Source organism: Dendrobates tinctorius, unplaced genomic scaffold (genome assembly GCF_039654945.1).
Source record: "Dendrobates tinctorius isolate UK_male_01 unplaced genomic scaffold, ASM3965494v1 ptg000155l, whole genome shotgun sequence".
NCBI classification, from domain to species: Eukaryota; Metazoa; Chordata; class Amphibia; order Anura; family Dendrobatidae; genus Dendrobates; species Dendrobates tinctorius.
The window spans coordinates 5,550,214-5,569,688 of NW_027361822.1; the positions used below are offsets into that span (position 1 = coordinate 5,550,214).

Below are 19,475 nucleotides of genomic sequence, written 5' to 3' on the forward strand. Positions count from 1 at the left end.
TAAAAACCCTATAGAAGTCAGGGGACTGAGTCTTTCTGCAGCCAGTGGATATACCCATCAGTTACCAACTGCTGAGGCCTATGTGATCTGTAGCCTCCCTTCGTCTCTCCTACTCTCTTCAGTCCTCAGATGCAGCCATTGAGTAAGGTTGAGATACCATCTGTGGGACGGGATTTATAGGTCAGATGCGGTCTTCCTTCACAGCTTGCCCTGTGTCTTGCTAGTCACTCAACCCCGTTATCCTTCTTTTGGATGGTGTGCCAGCCATTAGAGGTGGAGAGCAATGGCCATGTGTGTTCTTTATTGCTGAGGGGAAATGAGGTTCATTTCTGCGCTGAGAGGAAGATTAGTCCTGCTCTTGATTGCAGAAACTTCTCTCTGTACTTTAAGAGCCCATTGGACAGGCAATACCAAATCCCCCTGTATCTTGGTGGGCTGTTTTAACTTATAGATACTTTATATTTGTATATATGACCAGAGAGAGAGAGACAGAGATAAATACATATATAGATATATATATGGAGATTGCAGCCTGCTTGGCTGCAGTCACCCTTAGTTTTAGAGAAATTTAAAGGGATTGTCCACTACTCTTCCATTGATGGTCTATCCTTAGGATAGATCATTAATGTTGTTTGATCGGTCGGGGTCTGACCCAGTCACCCCCGCCGATCAGCTGTTATCTGTGTCTGCAGCTGCCGGCAGGAAGTACTACCTTGCCGATCTGCTCTGTCTTCTTGTAGTGGCCCCTACAGGGTATTATACATCCGCCTCCTACTATTTGAATTTGAGGCAGATGTGCAGTACCATGCCCCGGCCACTACAAGTAGTCGGAGCAGGTCAACAAGTGAGTACTGTGGCAGTTCACTCACGTGGTGGCACAGAGAGGTAGAAAAATTGGATACACGGTCTCTTTAAGTTCTTATTGATTTATTAACAGGCAGCATAAACCTACTCATGCGAACAAAACTCAGCCTTTCTGGCTAAAACATGGAAAAAAACAACAAAACTACAACACAGTCCATATGTTGCGGGCGGCACCCCGCTTTCGAGTAGCACAGGTTCAGTTTGTGCCCAACAAGCCACAAAGCCACTGGAGACTCCTCTCTCCTGGCTAGCTGAGCCCAGACTGCCTGTAGAGCTTGGTTATTTAAACCTAAGCTTGTGATTCCCATCATATGATTGATCACATGATCAAGACCTCACTCAGGTCCTGTCAGGTCTGCCCGGGAGATAGTGGACCCTCTCCCACCCGCTGTGAGGGTCCACATAAAACCAACCCTTTTAACCCTCTCAACACGTAGTGTGCTAGAGAAAAAAATGCTCTCGTTTCATATCACTGATGCCGTTATGTGTCACTGCGCTTATCTCCCTTCTACCACTCTGCCAGTTGCTTTGTCACAGTACTTATGGCCAACAGCCGCCTTCGAAACCAATATCAGCGGGGATGCCGAATATAGGACCCCGGCTGATGAGACATTGGTGACCTACCATAGGTCATCAATGTAAAAGTAGTGGACAACCTCCTTAATTCTAGCTAAAGAGACTTTTTTTATACACTCCATCTGGTCCTGTTCTAAGCTCTCATCATTCTAGCCGGAGAAAGGCCTCTTTTTTTTTTTTTTTCTCATTTTTCTTTTCTGTAACAGGAAAGTGGTCATATTGATGTGGAAGTCAGTAGATGGTCATCCCTTGTCTCATTGGCTTAGTTACCAAATGTTTCCCCTCTACAGAATATTTTATATGTCCAAACAAATTTGAGAGTGTCTAGTCACTTGTGTGTCAGGCTGCAATTGCTATTGAGGCATCCCTGTAGATTATTAGCTATTGGTATCTTACTGTACTATTTCTCTTGGGGTTGGAAGTGGAGGACTGAGTGTGTTAGTATGATTATGCATGGCTATATTTGTTGCAAGGATGTTTTGAATTTCCATGACTGCCTTTAGAAATGTGTGGTCTGGAATTGACCTAGTATGGTAACTGAGAATTCCCCTTTACTCCTGGATTATGTTGTTAGGCCATCATTCTGTGGAGGTTATGTGTTGTCGGGATGTATATTTATTAATTTTGTCTAAATCTTGGTGAAAAAGTTGGCTTCTCATTACCATACATTAAAAATGACAAATGCTCTTTTTGTAGGCTGTTTATATGTTATATGTATGTTTCACTTTTTTCCTTAGAATTACACTTACATATATACGTATATTATAATAAATGGACTTTAAAAAAAGTATACAATTGCCAATAAACTTTTATTGAAAATCAGAAACGTCTTATGATGCCTGTCGAAAATATTACACATTAATATTAAGCTATTCTGTATTTATAAAAGTGTTTATTAGATATCACTCTCTTCTGCCCGAAAGGACATTGGGTATGGAACGACGCTGCTACAGTATATACATACAGTATATGTGATTATGATCATTGCCAAATAAGCCATCAGCTATTGTCCTAATCACATACAGCCTCATCTACTTACTGCTATTATCAGATCAGTTGGGAGAGGTGTTTGGACAACCCGTTTAAAGGGAACCTGTCAGCAGGATTGTACACTGTAACCTACACACAGTCTCCGGTAATCACAGTTATACTGATTAAATACCTTGGTTAGTGAAATCTGTCTTATGGTTCTTTTTTAATGTTCATTTTCAGTTTGTAGTTAATTATATGCTCGTACCCTCTGCAGCAAAATTGCATGTTTTATGTGCCAATAATACCTTTTATTCACGTTATTCAGCTAGAAAAAAATAAATCAATTTGAAAATGGCACCCACCGCGCCTGCGCAGTAGCTGCTATCGGTGTATATAGCTGTGATCCACTAGCTGCTACTGTGCATGCGCCGGCAGCTTCATTTTACTGGAAAAAGAAAAAAATTCCTCCTTCAAGATGGTGCCGCCTGCGCAGTAGCAGCTGTCAGCTATCTCAGAGCTGATACTGTGCAAGCACAGGCAGCGCCATCTTGGAGGATACATTTTTTTTTCTTCTCCAGTAAGATGGTGTCGACGGCGAGTGTGCAGTAGCAGATATCGGATCACCAATATACACCGATAGCAGCTACTGCACAGGCGCAGCGGGCACCATTTTCAAATTGATTTTTTCTTCTAGCTGAATAACCTCAAGAACATGTCTTATTGGAGTGAGATGTGAGCAGATGCGTGTTGTTACAGCTCCTGCGCAGCATCTAGCTAGGACATTCTTTGTGGCTCCCAGAGACACTCCAGTTCACCCCCAATGTGAGGCTTAAGGTGCTGTGATCATACCGAACCGCCTGGAACGTACAGGCGCCACCAATGACCGGCAAAAGAGGCCTCAGAAAGAACGCCCTGGATCTGGACAGGAAGGCTCAAAATGGCTCCTATGTCACCAGTGAGATGGAAGTGGAGGAGGGGCCAGCTCAGGGTGAGAGCAGGCAGATGGATGCTGTCAGCAAACTGCAGCGTTTTGCCAGGAGCACAGGAGAGCCCCGGACTGAGGCTGGAGAGAGAGGAGAAATATCCACGCTGCAGAGGTATGAGAGGGGAGAGGAGGAGCGGGGGGAGGAAGACGATGATGAGAGCGAGCACAGGAGCCTGTGCAGCTCACAGGGAGGCGATGCAGGATGTGGCGAGGTGGCTGCAGGGCTGATGCGGGGGAAGACTGGAGAATTGCTCTTGCCAGAGGAGCCAACCTTAAAAGATGTTTTATTGGACATGACAGCACGACGAGGGGATCCGCCCTTCAGGAATAGGAAGCCTACAGATACAAAAGGGCGGCACCTCTCCCACGCATCAGTTGGTTTCCTGTTCCTGAGGGGACGGGATCCTACAGACGAAATGCTGGATCCCAGGCCGGCCGGTGCAGGTAGTGAGGGGGTCTCCTACCTCGGCCTGGTGCGGAGCTCCTAGAGGACGCCACGGTGGCCCGGGATGGGTGGCACGGCGGTGGCGTGTGCAGCAGGGAGCGGCATCCGTAGGATGTCCGTCTCCATAGAAGATGCCGCCGGTAAGTATGCCCCCCGGGGGCTCCCGGCGGCGCGGTCGCGGTGGTCAGGGGCCGGCGCGGCTGCAGGATCAGGGAAGATCAGGCAAGGGTCATATTGTCCCTTTCTGGCCCAGAAGGACCTGATTCGCATGGTTAAGGACCATGTCTGTATGCGATCCCTGGGTACTGCCGAACCGTCCGAATCTCCTCTACCAGGGGCCAGTCAGCCACCCACAGGTAGTGGGACTTAATTTGACGGCGTGGTGTTTGAGAGGACACTATTAAAGGATAGAGGATTCTCAAAAAATTTAATTGATACCCTCCTGAAAAGCAAAAAACAAACTACCACAAATATCTATGCTAGAACTTGGAGGCAATTCATGTCCACCTTTCAGTTTGATGTCAGGGACGGAATTCCCACAAAACAGATTCTGGAATTCCTCCAGAGGGGTCTCGAACTGGGTCTCTCCACAAGTACATTAAAAGTACAGGTTTCCCTATTTGCATGTGATATTGCCAGCAACTATTGGGTGGCGAGGTTCATCAAAGCAGCTGCTAGATCGAGACCCATACACAAGGACAGATGTGTACCTTGGGACTTAAATTTAGCCCTTACAGCCATGACAGACAGACTATTTGAACCTCTAGATTCGGCCTCACTAAAGGTTATATCACTTAAGGCAGCCTTTCTGGTAGCGATAACATCCGCACGTAGAATAAGCGACATACCGGCACTTTCCAGATTGCCCCCTTACACAGAATTCTTACAGGATAGAGTAATCCTAAGGCCGGACCCGGCATACCTTCCCAAAGTAGCATCACACTTTCACAGGACACAGGAGATAGTTCTGCCTTCTTTCCTCCCTAATCCGACTAATCCTAAGGAACAAAAACTTCAGGCGTTAGATGTTAAGAAATGCCTACTTAAATATTTGTCAGCCACGGATCCTTGGAAGAAGGAGAGTGCATTATTTCTATCCTTCCAAGGTCCCAGGAAAAGATGTAGAGTATCAAAACGCACATTAGCAAGGTGGATTAGGGAGGCTATCTCTCTTGCCTACATAGCAGGTGGCGGTCCGGCTCTGCAGAATTTGAGGGCGCATTCCACTTGTACCATGGCATCATCTTGGGCAGAGAGATCTGGAGTGTCAATTGACTAGATATGTAAGGCGGCCACCTGGTCATCTCCTTCCACCTTTTTTAACCACTATCGGTTAGACATGGGTGCCTCCTCAGATCTCACCTTTGGGCTAAGGGTGCTGCAGGCTGTAGTCCCTCCCTAAGTTAGTTTACATCTCTGAAATTCTCTCGTGGTGCTGTCATGGGAGTCCGAATAAAGTATTAGGTTACATACCGGTAACGGTATTTTTCGGAAGCCCATGACAGCACCCTTAGTTCCCTCCCATGTTCACGTATAGGGGTGCACTCCTTTAGAAGATTGTTTCATGAATTTACCATATGTGGGAGATGGTATAAAAAATTGTAAATAGTATAGATAGGTTGTAGATATTGTGTATATGCTGTGTACTAACCATCGTAGCCTCTCAAGCTCTGTAATCCAACTGATGCGTGGGAAAGGTGCCGCCCTTTTGTATCTGTAGGTTTCCTGTTCCTGAAGGGCGGATCCCCTCTCTCGTGGTGCTGTCATGGGCTTCCGAAAAATACCGTTACCGGTACGTAACTTAATACTTTCCGTACCATTATACACTGTGATTCCTCCATTATCAGCATGTCGGCACAGCTGGGCAGCATCCAAGCTAATATGACCAAATTGCAGCACAATATGCATGTGGTAAAGGAGAGGGTAGGAGAAGTTGAGAAGAGAGCTCTGCAGAGGACTATATAGTGAGAGCGAGAAGGAATCTAAGCAAATAGCATTGGCCCTTAATGCTGTCCAGGCCAGAGTGGACAACCTGGAAAACAGGTCTCGACATAATATCCTGAGGCTGATCGGCGTGCCGGAAAAAGCTGAGGGTAATACCCCTACAGAATTCTTTGAGAAGTGGCTAATGGATAAAATGGATGCTAAGCTGTCTCGGTTTTATGCCATTGAATGGGCCCACAGGGTCCCCACACGTCCCCTTCCCCCCTGGTTGTCCATTACGGACTGTAATAGCTAAAGTGCTCCACTATCGGGACAGAGATACCATTTTGAAGCTAGCTAGGAGCCACCCTGATCTTGCGATTAATGGGTCCGCAATTTCCATCTATCCAGATTATTCTATCGAAGTGCAGAAGCAGAGAACTAGGTTTATTGACATCAAGAAAAGACTACGGGAGCTTGGTGTGACATATTCCATGCTATACCCTGCCAAGTTGCGGATCGTAGCTGCAAACAAACTTCACTTTTTCATTGAAGCCAAAGATGCACTTAGATGGCTGGACTGCAATGAGAAACAACTGCATCTGGAGAAGGCAAGAGACTGCTGACTGAGGGTCTCATGAATTGAGCGTTTGTTTTCTGACTTGGCACTTCTGGTAGCCTCCTGGGGGTCTTTTGTGGTGATCTGATATGTTAATATTGTTCATAAGGTTAAGTCATAACAGATCCCTGCATTGAGGGATCTGATTCGGGACTGGATATGGAGATGTAAAGGACGGATAAGGATACTACTTTATATGTCTGTTTTTCCAGTACAGGAAAAAATACTTTTTTTTCTGTAAACATTTTCTTTGTTCTGGGGTTAGTTTTTAGGGGAAAGGGGAGGTGGGTAATGGGGAATGTTTGTCATGCTTCCTATCCAGGTTATATACATATTGGTACTCATGCTGTATTATATACAAGTCTAAGCTGTAATGTCAGGTGACTTAAAAATTTTAAGTTGGAATGTTAGAGGCCTGGCTGCTAATATTAAAAAACAAGCAATTTTTCAGTTTCTGCACGAAGCAAAGCCAGCTATAGTCTAGGTGTTGGATACAATAGAGTTATCATGCTACATACTCTGCGTACTTGAGAAGAGTCCGTATTCTGATATGTCGGGGAATACAGTTTGAAAAGCTCACTTCAGTCATTGACTCAGGTGGAGATACGTGTGTATACTGTGTAAACGTAATAATAGGCCTCTGCTACTCATGTCTGTGTATGTTCCACTGCCATATAATAATCAGTCGCTCCGGAGGATATTGGAAATTATTGGAGGCTTCCCAGGGATCCTGTACTTGATGATGGGTGACTTCAATAATGTACCCGACTCTCATTGGAACAGAGGTAGGGGGGAGGCTATAAAGCGGGGGAGGGGGCAATTGTACTCCATTTGGTGCTTTAAGAGAAACGTCTATATGATTGATCTATGGAGGGTTCATAACCCCGGGGTGCGTAAATTCTCGTGTTTCTCCATGACCTTTTCTTCTTTATCAAGGATTGATCTGGCGTTGGGGAATGACCAACTGTTAAATCTTGTGACAGATGTGGGATATTTGACCAGAACGGTGTCTGATCACTCCCCAATGTATGTGCTGCTTGGGGAGCAGTGTCGACTAACGATTAGTAAATCTCTTTGGCGATTAAATCCATTCTGGCTGCAGCTAATTGACAAAGGAGGTGATTTAGAGAAGGAGCTCCGGGAGTTTTTTGGGATTAATAGCGGTACGGCACATGAAGGGATTGTTTGGGAGGCTATGAAGGCCTTTTTTAGGGGGATCTGTATTAAAGGGATATCTAAGGTTCAGATGAGCACTAAACAGAAAGACCAGTTGATATTTAGGGAGCTAAGGGAGATGGAGGAGGAATTGACCCTGAACCCATCCACCAGGGCGGAGGAGAGATTTAAACAGGCTCAGGTCGGTGTTAGTGCGCTGTCTCTACGGAGGGCAGAACGAAAAAAGATGTTTCGAACTTTGCAATATTTTGAGGAAGGAGAGGGAGCTGGTCATCTCCTAGCCTTGGGGGCTGCTGCGCAAAGAGATAATGCCTACATACTTGCTTTGAAGGGGGAGGATGGGCGGGAAATTAGAGATACCCTGTGTGTATTGGAGGTGATGGTAGGCTTCTATAATAATCTATATAAGTCACAGATGCAGCCAACTGATGCAGAGATTAATGATTTCTTGGTCAGAGATGAGCTTCCGAAATTGTCTGCAGAGTCCCAACATTTTCTGGATGAACCGTTTGACTTAGAGGAGTTGGAGGCTGCGTTGGCCTCTATGGCCAATGATAGAGCTCCAGGGGTGGATGGTTTGCCTGTGGAGGTGTATAAAAGATTTGGGAAAGTTTGCTGTTCTGACATACTCACCCGGCCTCCGCTCCCACGCCGTCTCTGCATACTCACCCGGTCATCACTCCCACGCCGCAGCCCCTCGCCGCCCGACAGCCATGGCGGTCACCTCTGACAGGCGCGCGCCTCCCTTCTGCTTCTTGTGCTCCGGCTATGCCCTGACCCAGAAGCACCCCCTGACCAATGACAGGCCAGATAGGGGCATATCAGGCCGCTTCCCCCTGAGGGAGGCGCCTGATTGTTGTTTCCTAGCACACTGGGCCCCGCTTCTTATGTGCTCTCTGCAGTCTCACAGTCCCATTCTCGTGTGCTCTCTGCAGCAGCCTCGCAGTCCTGCTATCCGTGTCTCCTGTACTCCGGTCCTGCCTTCGGTGTTCCTGTTCCATCCTGCTCCAGTCCTTCCATCCTACTCCAGTCCTGCCTCCGGTGTTCCTGTTCCATCCTGCTCCAGTCCTGCCTCCGGTGTTCCTGTTCCATCCTGCTCCAGTCCTTCCGTCCTACTCCAGTCCTGCCTCCGGTGTTCCTGTTCCATCCTGCTCCAGTCCTTCCGTCCTACTCCAGTCCTGCCTCCAGTGTTCCATCCTGCTCCAGTCCTTCCGTCCTACTCCAGTCCTGCCTCCGGTGTTCCTGTTCCATCCTGCTCCAGTCTTTCCATCCTCCTTTATTCCTGTCTCCTGTGTTCATGCTCCAGATATCCCTCCATGTTCCAGTCTACTGTCTTACTCCACTCCTGTCTCATGTTCCAGTTCTGTCCTGTCATCTACACTTCAGTCCTTCCACGCTCCAGTCTACAGTCTTTCTCCACTCCTGTCTCCTGTGTTCCAGCTCTGTCCTGTCATCTACACCTCAGTCCCACACTCCTACTCCAGTCCATCCTGAGCCGCCTCTCTCGGTACCGGCTACCGTGGTACTCAAACCCCTGGGCCTGCTCTTAACGGTCCCTGTATAGGGGTCGGTTCCACCTGGAAGCTCGCCCGGGGCCCCTCGGTGCCACGGCCCAGAGGGTCCACTCCTGGAGATTCCGGCTCCAGACCAGCCACGCTAACAGTACGATCAGGCCATGGACTCCGCCGGTACTACTGCTGCTACTCAGAAAAAGTTACTCTTCCTGCGGGAGAAACAGTGACGCATTATGTCTGTCTATGGACACCCGTTTGTCGGCCCTGCAGATGGCCGATCCTGGAAGTGCCAATCTACTGGCCAGTCTTCAACAGGAGCTGGGCCAGCAACAAGATACTCAAGCCCACATTTTGTCTTACATGGCCTCCTTTGATAGCCGCTTGTCGGTCCTCCAGTCTGCTGCCGCAACTCCAACTCCTCCCTCCGCTCCTACAGCTCTCCCGACGCCCTGCCTCGCCAAACTGCCTCGCTTCACTGGGGATCCCAAGCTCTGCAGGGGGTTCTTAAATCCGTGTAGCCTCCACTTTGAATGGTTGCCGCAGCAAAATCCCTCTGAACGGGCCAAAGTAGCCTTTTTTATGTCCCATCTGGAGGGAGAGGCCCTGTCCTGGTTGAATCCACACTGGTAACGTGACGATCCCGTTGTCTCAAGTCTTCCGGTTTTCTTGGATACTTTTTGCAGGGTCTTTGATGAGCCGGGTCGGTTAGCCGCTCTCACCGAGTCACTCTTTAACCTACATCAGGGTTCTCTCGTGGTTGGACAGTATGCTATCAGCTTTCGCACTCTCTCCTCCGAGCTCGGCTGGAATAACACGGCTTTGGTAGGGGTGTTCTGGCGCGGTCTTTCAGGCAGAATAAAAAATGAACTCGCAGGTCGAGATACCCCGACCACCTTAGAGGATCTCATCTCGCTAGCTACCCGCATTGACCTACGCTTCAAGGAGCACGCTCGGGAGTCAGCGAGAGACAGGAGGTCCACCAGGCCAGCTCCCCTTCTCAGCCGTTCTGTCAGTCCTCGTTCGGCCGGGTCCCCTTCCTCCTCGGTCGAGTTCATGCAGATAGACCGCCTCAAGTTTGCCGAGTTGCGAAAGCAAGAGAGGCGGGCACAAGGTCTGTGCCTTTATTGCGGAGGTTCATCACACTATATCCGCACCTGTCCTAAGAGACAGGGAAACTCGTCCGCCTAGGTCAGGTAAGAGAGGCCTCCCTAGGTGATGATGATCCCTCTTAACCTCTTACTATATCTGTTCTTTTGCTTTCAGGGGAGAGACGTGGGTCCGAGGTGGCCTACGTGGATTCGGGCTCGGCAGGTAACTTCATTCGGCCTGAAGAAGTGGACAAATACCAAATTTCCGTGGTTGCTCTATCTAACCCTCTCCAGATTGCCGCGGTGGATGGCAAACCGCTACAGGTGAGGCTACTTTTACACTAGCGTTGCGCGACGCAATGCGTTGTTTTGGAGAAAAAACGCATCCTGAAAAGTTGCCCGCAGGATGCGTTTTTCTCCATAGACTTGTGTTAGCGACGCATTGCGACATATGGGCACACGTCGCATCCGTCGTGCGACGGATGCGTCATGTTTTGGCGTCCGCGACGCACACAAAAACGTTACATGTAACTTTTTTTGTGCGTCGTGTCCGCCATTTTCGAGCGCGCATGCGCGGCCGAAACTCCGCCCCCTCCTCCCTGGACATTACAATGGGGCAGCGGATGCATTGAAAAACTGCATCCGCTGCCCCCGTTGTGCTAAACTTTCACAACATGCGATGCTACGTCACCCCGACGCAGGGCGACGTGCTTCGCATGACGCTAGTGTGAGAGCCTGACCGTCACCTTGGTCACTGAAGAAGTGGAGTTGCAAGTCGGTGCCTTTCATCGAGAGAAGATAGCCTTTTACGTTTTGCCTAAGCTCTCCCACACCATTCTACTCAGTCTCCCATGGTTTAGCACTCATCAGCCTGTTCTCGACTGGTCTTCTGGGGAGATACTCCGCTGGGGGCACCCGTGCCAAGCTCGCTGTCTGACTCCTGTCCGCCTGGCGGCCGCTCCTCGGCCATCCCCAAACCTTCCGGGTTTCCCTCCAGCCTACAGTTCCTACGCCGATGTCTTTGATAAGAAGGAAGCGGAGGTCCTTCCTCCACACCGGCCTTTTGACTGCCCAATTGAACTTGTTCCCGGTTCAACTCCCCCAAGGGGCAGAATCTACCCCCTGTCTCCCGCTGAGGATTTAAATATGGAACACATGAGGAAAAGGTGGCCCCTTATGCTGACGACATGTTGTTGTTCTTGGGGGATGCGGAGGACTCCTTGAGGGCAGTGATGGCGGTCCTTGATGAGTACGCTGGTATATCTGGGATTTGTATTAATTGGGACAAATCTGTATTGTTGCTGCTGGATCATGGGACTCTTGTTGAGGGGGACCGGCCAATTCAGGTTCAGGCGGTGGAGGAGTTCACCTACCTGGGCTTCAGGGTGTCAAAGAATATTGAAGATTATGAAAGGCTTAATTTGAACACATTGTTGGGCAAATTTAAACAAAAAATCACGACATGGAGGAAACTAAACTTAACAATGGCTGGGCCTGCAAATTTAATAAAGATGATACTTATGCCTCAGCTCCTGTACGTGTTGCACAATGCGCCTGTTTGGTTTCCTCAGAATAGTTTTACAGGATTAATGCCATCTTTCGTGACTTGATATGTAAAGGGGGCCGAGCGCATATTAAGCTAGAGATGTTGCAACAGCCTAAGGATGGTGGGGGCCTGGCTGTTCCCAACCCATGGTGGTATTACATTGGGTCTCAATGCCAACACTTGGTGGGATGGGGGGATTACAATTTCACTAGTTCAGTGGGGAAGGTTATTTCTCCTGTGGTGGGGAGGGGCCCGTTGTTGGCTGCCTTGGAGGCGGGTAGATTTCGGTTGAGTCCTGGGAGATTTCCAACACTTGCGTTGCTTGAGAAATTGTGGAAAATAATTAAGCAGTGGAGGGGAATAGGGGACTACATGAGATACACATCCATTTGGCATGACCCACGGTTTACCAAATTGTTAAATCTACAGAATTTTATGCGAGATGCTGCTAACATAAACCTTCTAATCCATCGGTTGTCGGATAACGTCTGGTCAAAATATGAGCTAAGGGCCGCTACCTGGACTTTGAGGGTGCTAGGCCTAAGACTCTTCTCTAATCCTTCCTGCAGAAAATCCTGGATCCGTGCCAAGTTTGGTTGGTGCGGGTCAGGCTGTTCGGATGCACTCCATGAGATAAAGGTTCATACCTTCTGATATATAGAGTTTGTTACTGCCTTTTTGCTTTTCTGTAGTGTCGTAGTGACCCTTTCTGACAATCCTCGGGTCTTCAGGATTGATAACTCGGAAGCCAGGCTCTCAGGAGTAACCTCTTGGTATCCAGATGGAAGATTGGCTCCTGGTGGAGGAGGCTTCTGACCGGAGGTAGTCCTACTAGTCCCTCTATACTTAGGTTGGAAAGGGTACCGAACCAGCTTCTTTTGGGCCAGAATGGTGCCACCAAGATTATCTTGATCTTTTCCAATCTTATTTTCTGTAGGACCCTTGGTAGGATTGGTAATGGAGGGAAGGCATAACCCAGTCTGAATCTCCATGGATGGGCTAACGCATCAACCCCTAAGCAAGGATGTGCTGGATCTGGTGAAAAATATTGGTCCATTTTTGCATTCTTCCCCCCTTGCAAAGAGACCTCTGTCTGGATGGCCCCACCTTCTGGTCAGTATCTGAAAGACCTTGGAGTCTAGACTCCATTCCCCTGGATGGATTTCTGTTCTGCTCAGAAAATCGGCCTGTATGTTTACAGCACCCTTTTGTGCAGAGCGGACAGGGAGAGGTGTTCTTCTGGCCAAGAGAATATTCTGGCTGATATTTTCTTTAGGTCCTCGTGCCTTGTACTATATGATGAAGGTGGGCAACTGTTATGTTGTCTGAGTATATCTTGACTTGGGTGTCCTGGACCCAGGGCTACTGCGGTCTTGAGTACCTCATCTACTGCCTTCAGTTTCCTGAAGTTTAGGATCGTTGACTTATCTTTTCTAACCAGCATCACTGGAATACGTGTTGGGAGACCATGGCTCCCCATCCTTTCCCGCTGGCATCTACTTTTATAGTGATCACTGGGTCTTGCATCCAGGGGACTCCTCTGCTCAAATTATTTGTTTGTAGCCACCATGTCAACAAAATCTTTATGTGAGGCGGCATCCGGATCTTCTTGTCTAATGATTCCTGGGATCCATCTCAGTTTGCCACGATGTGCGTCTGAAGCATTCTGGTGTGGGCTTGTGCCCATGCTACCATCTGGAAGCAGGATGTCATGGATCCGAAAACCGACATGGCCGATCTTAATGACATCACCTTTTTGCTCTGTAGTATCTTTATTTTTGATTTTAACAAGATCTCTTTTCGTTAGGGCAAGAAAGATGTTTGGCTGTGTGAGTCTAGTAGGACTCCCAAGAATGTCTTTGTTGTTGTGGGAACCATATCTGATTTCTTGAGGTTCACTATCCAGCCTAGAGATGATAAGTTCTGGGTCGTCATCTGTAGATGTTCCTGTAGCATGGGTACTGAAGAAGCCACCAACAAAAATCTTCGAGGTATGGAACTATTCATACATGCTGACCTCTGATGAATGCCATGACTTCTGACATGATCTTTGTGAAGTTATGTGTTGCTGAAGATAGACTGAATGGGAGGACATTGAACTGACAATGGACTGTGTGCTCTTCCTGGGCTATTGCAAATCTTAAGAATTTCCGATAAGTTGGATGGATCAGGATGTGGTAATATGTATCCTGTAGATCTATTGTCGCCATGACAAAATCCTGCCCAATCAAAAGTATTGTTGACCTAGCAGATTCCATCTTGAATCTTCTGTATGTTATGTATCGATTTTAGGGGTTTTAAATTGATTATAACTTGATGGTATCTATTTGGCTTTTTTTATGAGGAACAGATTTGAATAATGTCCCTTGTTTCTTTCCCTTTCCAGGACTATGGAGACTACCCTTGTAGATAATAGACCCTTCACTCCCGCTATCAAGGTGGACTGTAGCTCTGGAGAGGAGAGTCGCGTTGTCTTTATTGTTCTTGGAGGATATGAGGCAAACTATCTCTTTACTCCTTCCCTGACTGATGTTAAGGTACTGTCACACTAAGCGATATCGCTAGCAATATCGCTATAACTTGTGACATTATAGCGATATCGCTATGTCTGATACTTACCTACAAACCCGCTCCTTATCGCGCGAGAACATCCAGGACTGTTTCTCGTCGTCAGCTTCCTGTGGAGAGACGAGCGACGAGCGTGGAGCCGGGCGGGAGGACGCAGTATCGCCTAGTGTGACAGGTAAGTAGCGACCCCCGTCGCCAGCGATGTCTCTGGTGAGATCTGCCTGTGTGGCAGCTCACTAGCGACCACTTAGCGATGTACCAGCGATCCTGACCGTCATATCGCTGGTCGGGATCGCTGGTACAACGCTAAGTGTGACAGTACCTTTAGAGTCCATTGGTCTGAACAGATCTTGTGCCACAGTAGAAGGAAGTCTGAGATGCGACCTCCTACTGTCTTGGCGTCATGGCTTATTTCGTCTCTGGGAGTGGGGAAGAAAAATATTCCTGTCTTTTCCTCCTTGTGAGCAGCTCCGGCGACCTAATTTGCCCTTCTCCTTGTACTGAGGTGTATGCTCTTGCGGGGGCAAAAGAGTCTTTTTCTAGGTTCAGATAAGTTCTTTTTGTCCGATGCCTTCTCTAGCAGCTCGTCAAGGGCAATACCAAACATGTATTTCCCTTTGAAGGAGATAGAACACAACTTCATTTTTTAAGTCATGTCCCTGCCCCAGGATCTTAGCCAGAGTGCTCATCTCACAGAGTTTGATAACCCTGATGATCTTGTTGCTATTTTTACTGATTCTGCAGAGGCATCTACTAAGAACACTGTTTCTTTCTGGAGAGGTAGTAAGGCTAGCATGTCCTCTCTAGGAGTTCCCGTGGACAGGTGTTCCTCCAGCTGCCCTAGCCAATGGTACATTGATCAGGCCACATGGGTAGATATGGCGTTGGTATTTAATAAAGATACCAAGGTCTCCCATGATTTCCTCAGTAGTCCATCCATGTTGCATTCCAGAGGGTCCTTCAGCTGTGAGGCACCCTCAAATTATAGTGTAATTTTTTAACTACCCATGCAATCTGGACGTCGACCTTTGGAATCTTTGATGCAAGATGCTGTTTCGTCATCCACAGGGAACCTGTCCATCTCCGCTGGAATGGCTAGCCTCTTTTATGGGGATTCCCACTTCTCTAGCACCAGGTCTCAGATGTATTTACCGTGTTTCCCCGAAAGTAGGACCCCCCCGAAAGTAAGACAGGGTGGGGGTTACGGGGGGGTCCTTCAATGTAAGGCCTCCCCCGAATGTAAGGCAGGGTTGGGGGCCGCTGTGAAATGTAAGGCCCTTACCTTTGGGCCGCCGCTGTCCCCCATTGGGTCCCCAGGCTCCAGAGGTGTCCTCAGGTGCAGCTGGGCGGGTCCAGCGCTCATGGGGTTAACTCGCCGTGTTAACCCCGCAATCCGCCCAGCTCAACAGCTCATTGGCCGCCCCTGTTCCCCACGTCACCGCCGGCCCCCGGCTCGAGCACTGATTGGTCCAGCAGCTCGGGCTGTAATTGGCCGCCCCAGCCCCATGTCACCGCTGTTTCCCTGCTGATTGGCACAGCATTCCCTGCAGCACAGGCCTTCCGCACCCACAGCCGCACCGCAGAGGAAAACGTCCAGCATTTAAAAACCAAGTAGGGAAACGTACTGTATAGGGTATGGGGCTGTGTGCAGTGGGATACGGCACTGTTATGGGGTGTGGGGCTGTGTGCAGTGGGATACGGCACTGTTATGGGGTGTGGGGCTGTGTGCAGTGGGATACGGCACTGTTATGGGGTGTGGGGCTGTGTGCAGTGGGATACGGCACTGTTATGGGGTGTGGGGCTGTGTGCAGTGGGATACGGCACTGTTATGGGGTATAACAGCATGTTAATAAATGTTAATTTATTGGTTAAAAAGAAATTGTCATTTTTTTTCGGCTAATGTAAGACCTCCCCCGAAAGTAAGACAGGGTGGGACTTTTTGGGGTAAAATTAATGTAAGACAGGGTCTTACTTTCGGGGAAACACGGTATGAATGGGAAACTCCTGCTTCTTCCTAGAACAGAGACCCCTGAACATTTCCTCCTGTACTGTCTGGGCAGTCTTCTCCTCCTCAATCTCCATTGTCCTCCGTACAGCCATGAAGAGTTCTTCTACATTCACTGAGGAGAAATAATATCTCTTCTGTTGGGGAGACCTCTGGGTCCAGGATTAATTCTCCTTCTTCCAGAGGTTCATCTGGGATTGACGTTTCCTCCTGAGAGCCCTCATTCTCTTCTTCCACTAGACTAAGCTTCCACCTTTTCGCTTCTGGAGAGACACTGGGAGAGGGCGCAGGCTGTTTAAGAGCGGCCAGGGAGCTTTATATCTTTAATTTCTTCCATCAAGGATGGTTGCTCTACCCTGATGACTTTCTCAGTGCACTCTTTACATAATGTCTTCTCATGTGAAGAGGCAAGCTTTTTTGCACAGACTGCACATCTCTGTGAAGTCTTGGACTTGCTTTCTGATGCAGGTTCCTTGTCCACCTACTAGAAAGGGGAGAAGGTATGTGGTTTTCTAATGTTATTGTATGTGATGTTTAGTGCTGTAATATAATGCATTCTTTAGCTTAGGGATAGAGTACTTAGGGTTAAAAAGTTGGGAGAAGGTAAAAGGGGGACAGTATAAAGCATCAGGGACTTAGGGAAGGGACTTCCTGCTCTTAGAGCAGAGCCTGGGCAGGCTTTCCCAGGGTGAGACCTGTGCCATAGTGAGGACAAAGGATCCCCCATTCATGGGGATAAAAGCTGCCAAAGGCTGACGGGCAGCGTGGACGGACACGATCTCTGAGGGATCAACCCCAGAAGAAATACAGGGTTCGGGACCTGGATCTGAGCTGATAGCATACAACATACAGAGGCTGCAGGGAAAGTACAGGAAGCATTGTCTTGTTTGCACTGTATTCAGTAAAGTTTTACCATTGGAACATAACTTTGGCTTGTGGTGTTTCCTGAGACCTCGTCCCCCTGCAACCGAAGTGAATGTGTGCTGAAGGTAACTGACTGTACCGCAGGACTGGGACTTCACCTGTCTTTTCATGTGCAAGGTGCCGGGGTGCTCACTGACTGTGGCTTAGTAATCTCACCCACGACTACCACCCTGTGCCACTTTGTTACACTCTGATTAGAGGACCTCCTCCCCCCAATGTCCAGGTGGGGGGGCACCAACACCATCAGCGCTGTAATGTGATGCCTTCCAGCAAGAACACAAGAATCCTGCCTCAAGAATGCTGAAGCCGGCCTGCATGTGACGTCACTTCCTGTCGCCAGCTCCAAACCCGGAAGTTCTCGCGTGCATGCCCAGAGCGACACGCTGCCTGGATCTGCAACGCCAGAGGAGGAGAGGAGGCTGGAGAGCTCTGAGAGGCCTCCACCCGAAGAATCCCCCCCCAGACCTTACCCGAAGGTGCAGACTGGAGGGGGTCCCTAGTCCTGAACGAAGAGAGAAGCAGCACAGTCTCTGTTCCAGTGGTGACTTCACTCGCGGTCCCGGGGCTGTGATGCGGTGGAATACCACGTGCTGCTCGGCACCCAATCAGCGCTGGCGTCGTTATCTCCACCTTCGGACAAACTGAATATGAAGAGGAAGTCCGGGCTGCAGCTGATTTCTGGCTTCCGCTTCGTGTTCAGTTTGTCCAAAGACGGAGACAATGACTCCAGCACTGATTTGGTCGCCGGCGTCACATGTCACAACAACGCATCACAGCTCTGGGGAGAGCAAATGCCGACACCATGGGGGGTGATTACAGGCTTTATTATTTTATCAGGCCGAACATTTAGTTTAAGAAGGGATTGTCCTAGCAGTGGACAAGCCCTTCAATAAATCATACAAATAATACACTGCTCAAAAAGAAAGGAACACTTAAAGAACAGAATATAACTTTAAGTAAATCAAATTTCTGTGAAATCAAACTGTCCACTTAGTAAGCAACACTGACAATTTCACATGCTGTTGTGCAAATGGAATAGACAACGGATGGAAATTATTGGCAATTATCAAGACACACTCAGTAAAAGAGTGGTTCTGCAGGTGGGGACCACAGACCACATCTCAGTACCAATGGTTTCTGGCTGATGTTTTGGTCACTTTTGAATGTTGGTTGTGCTTTTACACTCGTGGTAGCATGAGACGGACTCTGCAACCCACACAAGTGGCTCAGGTAGAGCAGCTCATCCAGTATGGCACATCAATGCGAGCGGTGGCAAGTTTTTGTTAGGGCTGGCGGAATGCACCAAATAATAAAGATGGGAATAAGGTGCGTTCACAGCCCGGGGTCCACCGTGCAGGGGTGTTAAACTGCTGCTCAGTAATGACGGACGCTATATAGCGGTATAATAAAGGAACACATGCGGGTTAACGTCACCCCGTGTGTACAGGGGCGGACTCATGCTTCAGAGAGCTGCCCTACCACTGAACATACATGCCGGAGCCTGTTAAAGCTCACAGAGCTCGGCAAGGTAAACGCTCAGTGTCAGGTCCTAGAACTCAGCCCCAAGGACACAGGGTCAGAGTCCCTCTAGACCTACTAAGCGTGCCACGTCGCAACTGCGGATGCCACTAAGTGACGCTGGCGACCGTGGAGTGTCAACCAAGTGAACCGTGGCGTACAGACCAAGCCACCACTTGGCGTTGATGCCAGTCTCTGACTCTGCCTCCTACTTGCTCCTCAGCCTGGGCGCTAACAGGCTAGGCTACACAACACATGCGTACTAAGGGTAGGGGTTTCCAATGAGTCATTCACCAGAGACATTCATACATGCATACAGCTCTCACTCCACATGGTCTAAATCTTTTATATTAGCGCATGGCCAAGCGTCCATGCGAACCTTTTATAGCCACGTCCTTCCGGTACCTTCCTGATGGTCCAATCCGAGTTGGAGAAGGACCTGAGCATGTGACCTCCAATCTCCAATGAGAGATCGTCCCACAGGCATGCTCAGTGGACCGAAAGGAGGACTTAGTCCCTGGAGTAGCTCACTGCTGATCAGCATGCATTGCTATAGCTGGACCAGAGGTGGCAGCAGCAACCAAACCTACAGAGCTGGTCTGAGCAGAGCTCGTCCTTCTGGGGGTGAGGAAGAGACTGAGCAGGAGGAATTGACCCTTAAACAGGCATCTGAGCAATTGATGCAGGCTATCTCCCTAACCACGACATCCCTGACTGAGAAAATTGAGTATGTTTAAACGGAGGTGGGGAGA

At 48.7% G+C, this 19,475-nt stretch overlaps 1 protein-coding gene across 1 annotated transcript in view; it reads right to left on the reverse strand.

Moving 5' to 3' along the window:
- LOC141051169 (uncharacterized) overlaps window positions 1-19,475 on the reverse strand; it is an 872,784-nt gene that overhangs the window by 513,702 nt on the left and 339,607 nt on the right. The gene's annotated exons all lie outside the window — the stretch shown is intronic.